The sequence below is a fragment of the Amblyraja radiata genome, chromosome 3, assembly GCF_010909765.2.
Source record: "Amblyraja radiata isolate CabotCenter1 chromosome 3, sAmbRad1.1.pri, whole genome shotgun sequence".
Taxonomy (NCBI): Eukaryota; Metazoa; Chordata; class Chondrichthyes; order Rajiformes; family Rajidae; genus Amblyraja; species Amblyraja radiata.
Genome location: NC_045958.1, coordinates 25,089,205 through 25,101,857, shown reverse-complemented (window position 1 = coordinate 25,101,857; position 12,653 = coordinate 25,089,205). Strand labels below are relative to the sequence as shown.

Here is a 12,653-nt window from a genome sequence, read left to right as displayed (position 1 = left end):
ATTTGGTGCTGAACAGATTCATTTAATTTTGATGTATTTTAATTGCAAGTCATAATTTAAAAATAAACCCGGGAAAGGAACAACCGTGCTTTCTGTTCCTTCCCGTCAAAATGGTGCGGCTGGATAAAGTGTTTGCAGGACCACAGAGATTTCTGCTCAATATGGAAACACTTACCTCTCCCTACTGTATACTGTTTTGCTGATTATTACACATGTTCCAATGTTGTACTTTCAATCAGCTTGCACCTCACTTCCAGACACATCTGCTGCTGAAGGCATGATGGCCTCCCGCACCTTCATTGAACCTAGGATGGTGCCCTGGCGTAATGGTAATCGAAGCTGGCCCATAAGATTACTGATTGCCGAGGAATGCAATCTGGTGGCCAACAGCACTTCATGGACATATTCAGCTTCAGATGTGTTTTCAATCTACCCATTTTGCAGGATGGTCATGTCATAAAAACATTAGCTCAATACATCTGACATCAATAGCTGTGCAATTGAATGCATAATCGCCACTTCAGACTCAACGTGTGTCACCCCCTTTCTTACCTCACTCCTTCCAACTGAGAAAACCAGCTGAGGATGACCTAACAGGCTTTAATAATCTTTACATAGCTCAACACAACAGGTAGTGCAAAGCTGGGCCTGATATGAGGAAAAGAGACACAGTATTTACATAGTTTTACTTTCCTTTCTCCTTATTGTCATTTGAGGAAGGCTAAGTGTAATTACTGCTTACGGTGTAAGGTACATGAACAGGGAAAAGCTAGAATTTTGGGCACAAAGCCTGAAGGTATTGTAAAATTGAATGCATTTTTTAATAGTAATATGATCTCATTAATTATATGCACTCATCTATGTCAAAATTAGTAATTGTTTATCTAAATGTCAAAACACCGGTGAATAACACTGCACTCTCTCCATGTCGTGTTTCCGTATGAGGACCTTCCTACTTTTCCCACTCATTCAATGTAAGTTTTCTTTCTACAACATCTACCGTGGTGTGGCGGCGCCTAACAGCAGCGGCTCGACTGCAGTCTATTTGTCTTTTTTTACATTTTTGTTTTGTTAAATGTATGTTTTTGATTCTAGTTTTTATTATTTTTTAGCTGTGTATATGTGGGGGGTGGGGGAAACCGTTTAATCTCTTCCCTGTCGGGTCTCCGATGTCATTGGGTCTAACATCATGGAGCCGGCGGCGGCCTCTGGCCGGTACTAACCTGAGGGCTCCAGTCGCGGAGCCTGCGGACCTGCCATCGCGGAGCTGGCCGATTACGGAGCGGGAAGAGCTGTGGTGGCGCACGGCTGCAACCCGACTCCGGAGCTTCGGAGGCTCCGGCCGCAGGCCCGGTGGACAGGAACATCGGGAGCTCGCAGGTCACTGGTGGGAGACCGCTTTTCGGATCTCCCGCAACGGCAACTTCTCCCGCTGGAATCGCGGGGTTTAAATGAGTAGGAGCGGGGCCTAACGAGGTGTTGGAGTTTCACTGTGATGGATGTTTGTGTAAATTGTGTTAAGTGTGGGTCTTGGGATTTTTTGTAATGTTAAGACTGTAGAAATGCAATTTCGTTCAAATCAGGTTCAAGCTCAAGTTCAAGTGAGTTTATTGTCATGTGTCCCTGTATAGGACAATTAAATTCTTGCTTTGCTTCAGCACACAGAACACAGAATCAAGCTGTTTGAATGACAATAAAAGGCATTCTATTCTTCTATTCTATCTTGGATAAATTAAATTGGAAGAAGGGACACAACCCAAAACAACACCTACCCATTTTCTCCAGAGATGCTACCTGACCCACTGAGTTACTGCAGTCCTTCTGCATAAGCTAGCATCTGCAGTTCCTTGTTTCTCAATTAAAACTCTATTTTTCTCTCCAATTAATTTAAGGCTGTTTTCCTTAGTTTTGTAATTAAGACAATGATCCATCATCTGCAAGTTGTAGCAATTTAAAGAGAGAATTTTTTTTTTAAATCACTTTTTTTAGTCCATTAATTTGCACTTTTAGTTAGATCTGATTTTGCATTTTGACATTTATATCCTTGACGGATAACATAGTCTTCTCTCCAAAGCTAGCATATGTAACATCCCTTGCCTTCTGACCTTCATATTTAGTGTCATTGCTATGGAAACTGGAATAGAACTTTAACATTGAACACAATCTCCTGAATTAATGACCTTCCTAGACTTTAAACAGGAAATGGAAAAGTGTGTTTGCAGTGCAAGTAAGCAAAAGCTAGAGCTCTTGAATTGTAATATACAATTAATCAGTGGAGCAATGAAGTGAGCTAATTTGGAGCCACAAATGCTACGTATCTAATCAGATGACATTAATTGCCCCATGATCTAGCTTTGTTGCACTACTAGTTGCACAGCATTTTTAAAACATGGTTCTCACTATTTCCCAAAGTAGTTTTGATTGATGAATGTCTTTACAGCAGTAAGTGTGAAGCAGTTCATTTCATATTGGTGCTATTTTATCGTACAGTATGAATATATATGTGACCCAGTTATGTAATTCCAATCTAATTCACTTTACATTTGTTCCCATTATGACCAAGTTAAATGCTGAAACATGGTTGGCGTGTAGAGCTGCTGCCTCGCAGCGCCAGAGACTTGGGTTCAATCCTTATCGAGGCTCCTGTTGGTGTGGAGTTTGCACATTCTCCCAGTGACCATGTGGGTGTCCTCTGGGCAAGAGCGGAACTCGCTATCAAAACATGGAGGGGACGGGGGACACAATTCTTTGGCGGCCACGTGCGCATGCGCACATTCACACACACAGGCACGAGGCTTAGGAAGCTCAATCGGGCGCTAAATGCAGCTCAACTCTGCCTGTCTCACCGGGTTAACTACAGCCCTGTCTGGACTGACAGGATACCAGCACTGCTTCTCCACGCTGGCCATATTTCCCGCAAGCCCATCCAGGGTTGTACGTTTACTTGGCGGGACAGGCAGAGTTGAGCTGGGTTTTGTGCTGTTTCTCTGTGCTAGCTGTGGGCCTGGCGGTACAGCTCGCATCTGACTCCCGACCTCTCTGGCCACCCGTGGGGGGGGGGGCCTCGGGACAGCGCCGGAGACCAGGCCGGGATCGATCCTGCCTGCGGATGAGGCGCAGGTCTGTGCCACGTCTCCCTCCTCCAATCGCCGCGCTCTATCCTCATCCCCCCCCCCCCCCCACTCCTCCCTCCTCCAATCATCGCGCCCTCGATAATCAGTCCCACACCCACTGCCTCGCGGAAAGCGGAGATTTTAAAATCGGGATCACAAAAACTTGGGGGGGGGGATGTCCCCCACCTCTCAAAACATGGGGGGGGACATGTCCCCTCTGGCCGCCCCGGATTTTCCGCCCCTGCCTCTGGGTGCTCTGGTTTCCTCCAATGTCCCAAAGACGTACGTGTTTGTAGGTTAATTAACCTTTGTTGATTGTCCTTAATGTGTAGGGAATGGATGCAAAAATGGCCTAATATAGAACTAGTGTGAAAGAGTGATCAATGGTTGGCCTATGCTCAGTGGGCCAAAGAGCCTATTTCCTTGCTGTATCTTTCAATTCAATTCATAAAAATCTTGAGTCGCATATAACATTAAGCTAATTTATGCTTTTCTTTGAACATTGTGACCTTGTTAGCAATCGGGTGCAACCGAGATATTGTTATCTGCTTTTGTCCTTCAACAGCCCTCTCGTAGAGGCTATCTCTTAAGTTAGTTTCAAAACTATTATTAACTGAGATTCAAATGATGGAGTTGAAGACTTTGCTGCCACTTTGATTTACAGTAGAATTATTGGACATCTAGAAAGTCGTCCTCAGTGAATAGCTTTAAAGCGTACTGCTTTACAACCAACGTTTATTCCAGTAATTTTAATACTGGATGAGAATGCTGCTGAGCAATTAATCCAAGGACATCTATCATTTTTTCAGTGGGTTTTTGATCTGAAGGGCTGCAGAGGAATGGTTGTAAGGGAAGCAACAGACTCTAGGTCTGAATGACAAATAAAGGATCTAATCTAGACGGCTGGGTTTGTTGCGCCTACGCAGATGAGGGGGGTTACATTCTGGAGGATCTGAAGCTGATCAGCTTATGATGTTAGAGTGGGGAACAATCATGGTCTCATAAATAGACACAAAATACTAGAGTAGCTCAGCGGGTCAGGCAGCATCAGCATCTCTGGGGAAAAGGAATAGGTGACGTTGCAGGTCGGAACCCTTCTTCAGACTTAAAGATAGAGGTGGGCGGAGGGGTGGGGGGAACTGGAGGCGAGAAAAGACCAGAACAAATCGGGGGTGGCAACAGATGATCTCAGGAAGGATGCAGTCCATTGTTGGCTGGGGAAGATGTGCTAATGAGAGGGGAAGCAAGGATGCGAACAGTGGAACTGGTAGGACAACAAGGGTGGGGGAGGGAGGAGGGAGAGAGGGGAAGAGGAGGGGAGGGAATGCAGGAGTTGCATGAAATTACAGAAATCAATGTTCATACTGCTGTTCAAGCAAAATGTGAGGTGCTGTTCCTCCAATTTGCATGTGGCCTCACTCTGAGAGTGGAGGAGGTCCAGGGCAGGAAGGTTAGTGTGGAAATGGGAAGGGGAGTTAAAATGTTTGGCAACTGGGAGATCACATAGGCCTAGGTGGGTTGAGTGTAAATGATTGGTCTCAACCTGCCAGCAGAGTAGTAAATGCACTTCATCTGATAAAACATGTGCCTCCACAAAATGAACCAGTCATCCATCCACTATGCCTCTGTCAAAACTATAAGAATTAGTTTTATTGCTAATTCCTTCTGAATGCCTTTTTAAAATTGGTACATATTGTTCTGCATGTTTTTCTGTGTGTGCTTTTATTGTGTTCTTGATCGGACAAAGTTTTAGTTTAATGCTATGTGTACTGAGGTACAGTGAAAAGCTTTTGTTGCGTGCTAACCAGTCAGCAGAACGACAGGTAAGTCGCATAACTGTTTTGCAGCAATGTAACATTCGTCAGTGAATGGACTATTATCTGTCAAACCAAAGACTCATTATGCAAGTTGTTGAAATGTGGTGTTTTGCAAGTAAACTGTTACAACTGTTAGTGATTACATGACCTCACATATTTGTGAAGAGATTGGACTTCAGTCCTCGACACATCTTTCATTTGTGGTTACAATTTGCCCAGTGTGTCAGGTCGCTGACCCTTCATCAGCTCTGGGGATTTTCAGTGCTCTTTTCCTCTGGAACAATAGAAAATAAATATTTATTTGACTGAACCCTATTCATCCTCAGTCTGGCAGAGAGAGGAAAAACTGACCTGATAGAAACATAGAAACATAGAAAATAGGTGCAGGAGTAGGCCATTCTGCCCTTCGAGCCTGCACCGCCATTCAATATGATCATGGCTGATCATCCAACTCAGTATCCTGTACCTGCCTTCTCTCCATACCCCCTAATCCCTTTAGCCACAAGGGCCACATCTAACTCCCTCTTAAATATAGCCAATGAACTGGTCTCAACTACTTTCTGTGGCAGAGAATTCCAGAGATTCACCACTCTCTGTGTGAAAAATGTTTTTCTCATCTCGGTCCTAAAAGATTTCCCCCTTATCCTTAAACTGTGACCCCTTCTTCTGGACTTCCCCAACATCGGGAATAATCTTCCTGCATTTAGCCTGTCCAACCCCTTAAGAATTTTGTAAGTTTCTATAAGATCCCCCCTCAATCTTCTAAATTCTAGTGATATGGTTCTGTCACCAGTTGCTGTAAGTAACGTGGGTGTCATAAACCAGTCAGCTGCTGGAGTTCATGAGAATCCAGATATCACTTGGTGCTCAATTGGTTTGAAGGCTAAAAATTAGAGGAAGACTTGGCATTGCCTGAGACTAGAAGCTGTGAGTTATGTAATATATCTTTAAGCATGGACATCTTTTTCTCTGGATATCTCAGGGAGGCTGTGAATCTCTGGAATTGTCCAACCAGGAACATTCTAGAGGCTTGGGACTTTGACATTGGGGCTTTTTAAAGAATACGCAGATAAACCTCTGGGGGAAAAAAACAGGAAATTTGGCATTTTGGGGAGACGGCACAGAAGAGAGACGAGGAGAGACGAGAAAGACCAACGTTGATTATATTGATTGGCAGGGCAAGGTTGAGTGCAAAGTGGCCTCCTCCTGCTCCTATTTTTTTCATGTTAAGCTTTTTGTGTTCTTATTGTGACCCTGATTAGATAGGATAATTGTGTGGTGTCTGCTTTGCAGTAATGTAGCATTGCCACAGACACATCAGCAGTTTATCGGCATGTTCTGCATTGCAAATAAACCATTTTCCCTTTGGTTATATATAAATTGTGCTTCAAAACATTACAGATAACATGCCAAATAATCTGGAATTTTATAACAAAACTAATGTGTTGGATTAGATGCTGCTGGAATCTATTCGATGTTACCTTCTCCTTGTGTTTATTATTTACCACAATCTGTTGATTTAATTGTTACTACATCCTCTTAATTGGCGATTAAGACTTCACACCATGATTAAAATAAGCGCCTTTAATATGAATTCATTGACTCCTTTAGTCAGCTATTATAATTCTGCTGTGTTTGCCATTCATCTCCTTTTATCTAAAGGTGTTATGATTCAAATTTTGTTTCCCTGCTGCTTTCCAGAAGAGTGAGTGAATGTTTTTTCAATTGTTATTTCCATCTAATTATATTGTTAAATGCTGCCAATTATATTTCAGCTCCAGGGGGTCAGTTAAAAGACTACAACATTGAAATCATTAAAATCGTTACCTTTTGTTAGGTTTAATGAAATTGATGGGAAGTTTTTTAAAAGCAAAAAAGAAAAACGTGTTTTCTGTGTGTTCTATCATTTTTGGTTTCATTTGCAATGCAGCAAATAGGCTGAGTTGGACTACAGCTTGGGAAGGGGACATTTGATAGCATATTCCGACAGACATTGTGCCTAATAAATACTTATCTGGCAAAAAAAACAGCAGCTTCATGAAATTCATGCCAGACTAAAGTAATTTGTTAAAGGCAGCTCATTGATACTAAGGGATGGTACTATGATGAGTCTTTATATTTTGATACCTATCATGCTGGTTTTCCATCTTCACAAGCACGTCGGAGGTTTGGAAAGCAAATTTTCCGAAAATTAAGGGGTTCCCTGAAGACATAGCAAGAGGACAACAACTATCTAATTATACAACTAGATCCTGAACTAAGCTGATTGGCGGCCAAATCAACAAATGTAGAAGAAAATTTAAACTGCCTGACCTTGATTCATTTAGTTCTTCATTTTCCCCCATTATACTTCTCCAAGAAAATCTGATTACTCCATGAGCAGCCTCCAAATGCTGAATGTTTCATTCCATTCTAGCATTTTTTACACATTGTGCAACAGGAGAAAATAAAAAAGACTGACCTGGGCTGATTTTGGATCATTGGGTTTTGTTTTACTAAATTCAATTATCAGATCTTTGTAACACTGGCAAAGCCAATATTCCTTGCATGTCCCAAATTAATATTGAGTGTTGGTGACCATTGCATTGCATTGCATGTTGTGCATTGATCCCAAACATTACATAAGGCGAACCAGAATTTGCCCTAGGTCCTGATGGCACCGTGATTACATTTTCAAATCATGATGGTATGGTACTTGGGAAAAAAATAGCACGTGGTGATGTTCTCATCAGCATTTGAGCTGAAATAGATTTAATAGGAGATTAATTTCCTCGTCTTTGGTTGGCTTCGATGAGTTGGGCTAGAGGGCCTGTTTCTGTGTTGTATAGCTCTATGTCTCTATGAATCTAACAGGTTGCAATTTTAAAGGAGACTAGACTAAGTGGGACCCATTGGGTCCCATTCTCACACGGGAGGCCTGGTCCCCCAATGCAATATTCCACCACCTACGCATAGCCCCCAACTGCGCAGGCGCGGCTGATGGGTTCCCATTGTGATGCCCCTGATCCTCCCCTTAACCCCCCCCCCCCACTCCGCCACTTGCCCTTCCCCCACCCCACTCCACGCACTTACTCCATCCCCCCTCGACCACCACCTCGACCACCACCACCCCCCCCCCCCCTCATCCACTCCTAGCGGCTCTCTGGCGGCACAGCCATTCCTGCCCATTGGGCTCCCATTGTGACTTAGAACACGTGTCCTGCAGCCGGGGGAGGGGGACGTCTTCAGTCGGGGGCTGTCGGGGGCCGTTTGAGGGGGGGGAGGGGGGTGGTGAATAACGTCCTGCAACCGGGGGAGAGGGACGGCTTCAGGCGGGGCCTGTTGGGGGAAGGGGGGAGCGGGGAGCGCTGCCATAACCTACCGTTGGCAACCCTAGCCGCTGCCGTGGCCTGCCTTTGACGTGGCCTATCGCCGTCATGGCCTATCCCTGCCGCTCCTCACCGGTTCAGGCGGGGACCAGTGGGAGAGTGTCTTGCAGCCAGGGGAGGGGTGGCTTCAGGCGGGGGCAGTCGGGGGCACATGGGTAGGGGGTAGAGCGTCCTGCAGCCAGGGGAGGGGGGCGGCTTCATGCGGAGGTTGCCAGGGGCCGGTGGGCGTGGGGGGGGGGGAGCTGTACTGCAGCCGGCGGAGGGGGACGGCTTCACGCGAGGGCTGTCGAGGGCCGGTGGGGGTGGAGAGTTTCTTGCAACCGGGGGAGGGGAACAGCTTCAGGCCGTCAGGCTGTCAGGTACCGATGGGGGAGGGGGAGCATCCTGCAGCCGGGGAGGGGGATAGCTTCAGGCGGGGGCTGTCGGGGTCAGGGTGGGGGGGGGGGGGGGGGGGGAAGCTTCCTGCAACCGGGGGATGGGGAGGGCTTCAGGCGGTGACCGGTGAAGAGGGGTGTTGTGGGCCAAATGGACTGGTTTCCAGAAGGCTAGTAGGACATTGTGGGTCGAAGGGACATTTCTTGTGCTAGTACAGGTGCTGTGGACCAGCTGGACTGGTTTCCAGAAGGCTAGTAGGACATTGTGGGCCAAATGGACTTTTCTAAGGCTAGTATAGGTCTTGTGGGCCAAATGGACTGCAGCTGGGGAGGGGAACGGCTTCAAGCGGTGGCCGGCGGGAGCGTTCTGCAGCCGGGGACCGGAACGGCTTCAGGTGGGGATTAGCGGGGAGCGTCCTGCAGCCAAGGGAAGGGGACGGCTTTAGGCGGGGTCTGCCGAGGGCAGCTACCGTAGCCTACTGCTACCGCTGCCCTCGCCTGTAGCTGCCCTCGCCTACCCCTGCCATGGCCTGCCGCTGTCAAGGCCAATCGCTGTCGTGGTCAATCACTGTCGTGGACTATCACTGCTGCTGCCATGGCCTATCGCTGTGGCTTACCGCTGCCGTGGCTTGCTGCTGCCGTGGCCTGTCGCTGCCACTGCCGACCGCTACCTACCCCTGCCGATGCCCACCGCAACCGCTGCCGTGGCCTACTGCTGCCGTGGCCTACCACAGCTCCAGGCCCCTGCTCCAGCCTCACTCAAAGGCTCCCGTCCCCGGCTTCTAACGCACTCAACGGCTCCTGGCCCTGACCTCACTCAGCAGCACCCGTATCTGGCTCCGGATTCACTCAGTGTTTCCCGGCCCCGGCTCCAACCTCACTCAGCGGCTCCAGGCTTCATCCGCACTCAGCGGCTCCTGGCTCATCGTGATGGTGGTCGCCCCCGCTCACAGACACAGCCCCCGCTTGCAGAACACAGCCCCCGCCCGCGGAACGCAGCCCCCACCTGGGGAGCGTAGACCCCGCCCGCGAAACACAGATCCCGCCCGCGGAACACAGCCCCCGCCCGCACTCTGCTCACTCCGCTCCTTCAACTTTATTCTCGCCGCTGGTGATTGACAGCGGGTGCCGGAAGAGGCATCGCAGTCCCGGCGAATGACAGGAGAGAAGGTCAACAACGTTTGTAATATTCCACCGATCAGAATAAAACTTGGTGCGCTTGCAGAACAGGAGAATGGCGGGTAAGGTGGCAAAAAATCGTAGCTCTATCGGGTACCGTTTTTGCGCAAATGTAAAAACAATGCAAACCGGAAGAGGACAAGATGAGAGTTTTTAGTTAAGTATAGATTCCAAATTATTTATTGTGTTTGCATGCTAACGTGTTTCATTTAGAAGAGCACTCTGATCTGACATTTTAAAAAATTTGCTTAATTTAATAACTGCTCTTCTATTCGACTTGGCCCTCCAAATGTTAATGGTGTAGAAAATTATTGAGAAAGGATAAGGAGATGAATTATACGGCACAGTGTTGCCAACCTTTGACTTTTTCATCAATTTACTGCAATTTGAATGGCTGGGTCAATTATGTTTGTGAATTTGACAATGGTAATATCTTTGATAATGGCTTGTACTGTATCTGCGATGCTTATTAAGATGTATCTAAGTTCTTCTGTACAGTGATACTTGTGCTGAACTGTATACAAAAATGAATTTCACTGTACATGTGACAAATAAAGCGCCATAAAGTACCATTGTTTCTGCACCCTTCCTTTAACTTGAGTATGAGACTTCATTTTTCCTAATCCCCTAAATTCCTTATTTGTTTCCCATTCACCTCTAGGACATATGTTTAATAATATTTTTTACTAAGACATCCCCATTATTAGTTTTTCTGTGCGTTCAATCACATGCATTTTAAACTGTGAACCCTCTTCTTAAGCCTTTCTCCAGTTTGATTTAGGCTCAGACATAAGCGCATGGAAAAACTGAGATTGGGACTATCTGATTTGATCCTGAGAGAAACAATAGACAATAGACTCTATCAAACTCCTCCGGGATTATCCCTATGAGATCGTGCAAAAGAGAAGAAAGTTCTCACAGACAAGACAGATTCTCCATGGAGTTAAAGATTTCAGATGTGGCGTTTTTTATCCGGCCAGGATGCGCATTACTTTCAAGGGAAAAGAGAAAACTTTCACTAATTCAGACGCATCTTATAAATATGCCCAAGAGATTGTGGCAGAAACAGAAGATTAATCAAGGCAGCGGGACGATATGGACAAATTCTTTCCTTTTATTACTTCACAGAGAACACCTGAAGATAAGGGAAGAAACACCATTCTCTAAAAGTTTAAAATGGAAGAGCATTTCCACGTGCGCTGGTCTATACACCTTATCTCCTTTGGACGCTTTGGAATTCAACTCAAGGACATTCTTTGTTCAAAATGAAGGAAAGACTGATAAGCAACACAGAGACGAACAGCAGAGCCGAATGTGGAAAACATCACAAGGACAAATGGTGGTTTAAGATCTTAAAATAGCTTTACAAAATATAGAGAATTAACAATAATTAACAATACTAATATAGAAATATAAATGGAAACTAACTTGAACTATATAATGGGCAAAATGTAATAATGTGTTAAAAAGACTGACTAGCTCATATATAGAGCGAGACAGTCAAGCAGGGATAAAGAAATAATAAATAACAAATTTTAGAACTAACGTAGATAATACTGAAAGCTTAAGTGCTATGTAATTCGTGTGGGGAAGGGAGGAGACTCGGGTACCTGGCATAATTCCAGGAGCCTGATTCTGGTTAACCCTTTCAGCCAACAGCTTACTATTATCAAAGGTATAACTAATTAGTAGACGAAAGTGTTAGATATATAAATTTCACAGTAGCTGAACACAAGATCTGATAAGTCTGAATGAAATATATATATACATATAGTGTAATTGGGTGATAGGTTTAGAGTAATAGTAATAGTAATAGAGTAATAAAGGGAGCGGAGCTAATTGTACATCAACTTCGGAAGTCGAATAGATGTCGAATACCACAGGCGGGTGGGATGCTCACTACAGTGTCGAATACTCCAGACACTGTAATTTTACTTGTTCTATTTTTTTTTAAATCACAATATGTGACAACTATGTTTTTTTTTCAAGGACAATCACAAAAGGGATCTACCAAGGAAGTTAGTAATATAAACACCCCCCAAATATCCAGAGTCCTGAGGTATGGATGCACCGTAATAAATAAGGGTATTAAAATCAGCGAAAATGCAAGATGATAAACAAAAGAAAATGGGAGGAATCACACTGTGTAGCTGGAATATAAGGGGTATTAATGAACCAATTAAAAGGGGCAAAATACTAGCTCAGTTGAAATCATACAACACGGACATTACTTTTCTACAAGAAACACATCTTAAACATCAAGATCAGATGAGATTGAGGGTGAATTGGATAGGCCAAACATTTCACTCCTCACATACTTCGAAATCCAGAGGCACCGCAATTATTATTCGCAAAGGAATACCATTCAAATCAAAGAACATTATATCAGATAACGAAGGGAGATATCTTATAGTTACAGGAGAGATCCATGCTATGCCAATCACTTTGGTAAATAGATATGCGCCCAATTTTGATCATCCTCAATTTTTCAATAAAATCCTGAATACAATCGCAGAATTTAACTACCAAAATGTTATAATTGGAGAAGACTTCAACTGTGTTTTAGATCCGTACTTAGATAAATCGATGCAAAAACAAAGAGGTAATATGAAATCTAAAACCAGTGAACTCTTAAATACATATAAAAAATACAAATATAGCAGACGTTTGGAGGATCGCGAATCCGACTGGAAGGGAATACTCATTTTATTCAATGGTACACAAAACATACTCACGTATAGACTATTTCCTAGTGGATACAAAACTAATCCCTTATACTATGAACCCTAAATATCACACCAA

General features: G+C 44.7%; 1 long non-coding RNA gene across 1 annotated transcript in view; it reads left to right on the top strand.

Annotated features, from left to right (window-relative positions):
- The first annotated feature begins 626 nt into the window (after nucleotides 1-626).
- Nucleotides 627-12,653, top strand: part of LOC116970647 — a 34,908-nt gene continuing 22,881 nt past the window's right edge. The window contains exon 1 of the long non-coding RNA XR_004411230.1: nucleotides 627-796. This is a non-coding gene — a long non-coding RNA (uncharacterized LOC116970647). The remainder of the gene's footprint in view (nucleotides 797-12,653) is intronic.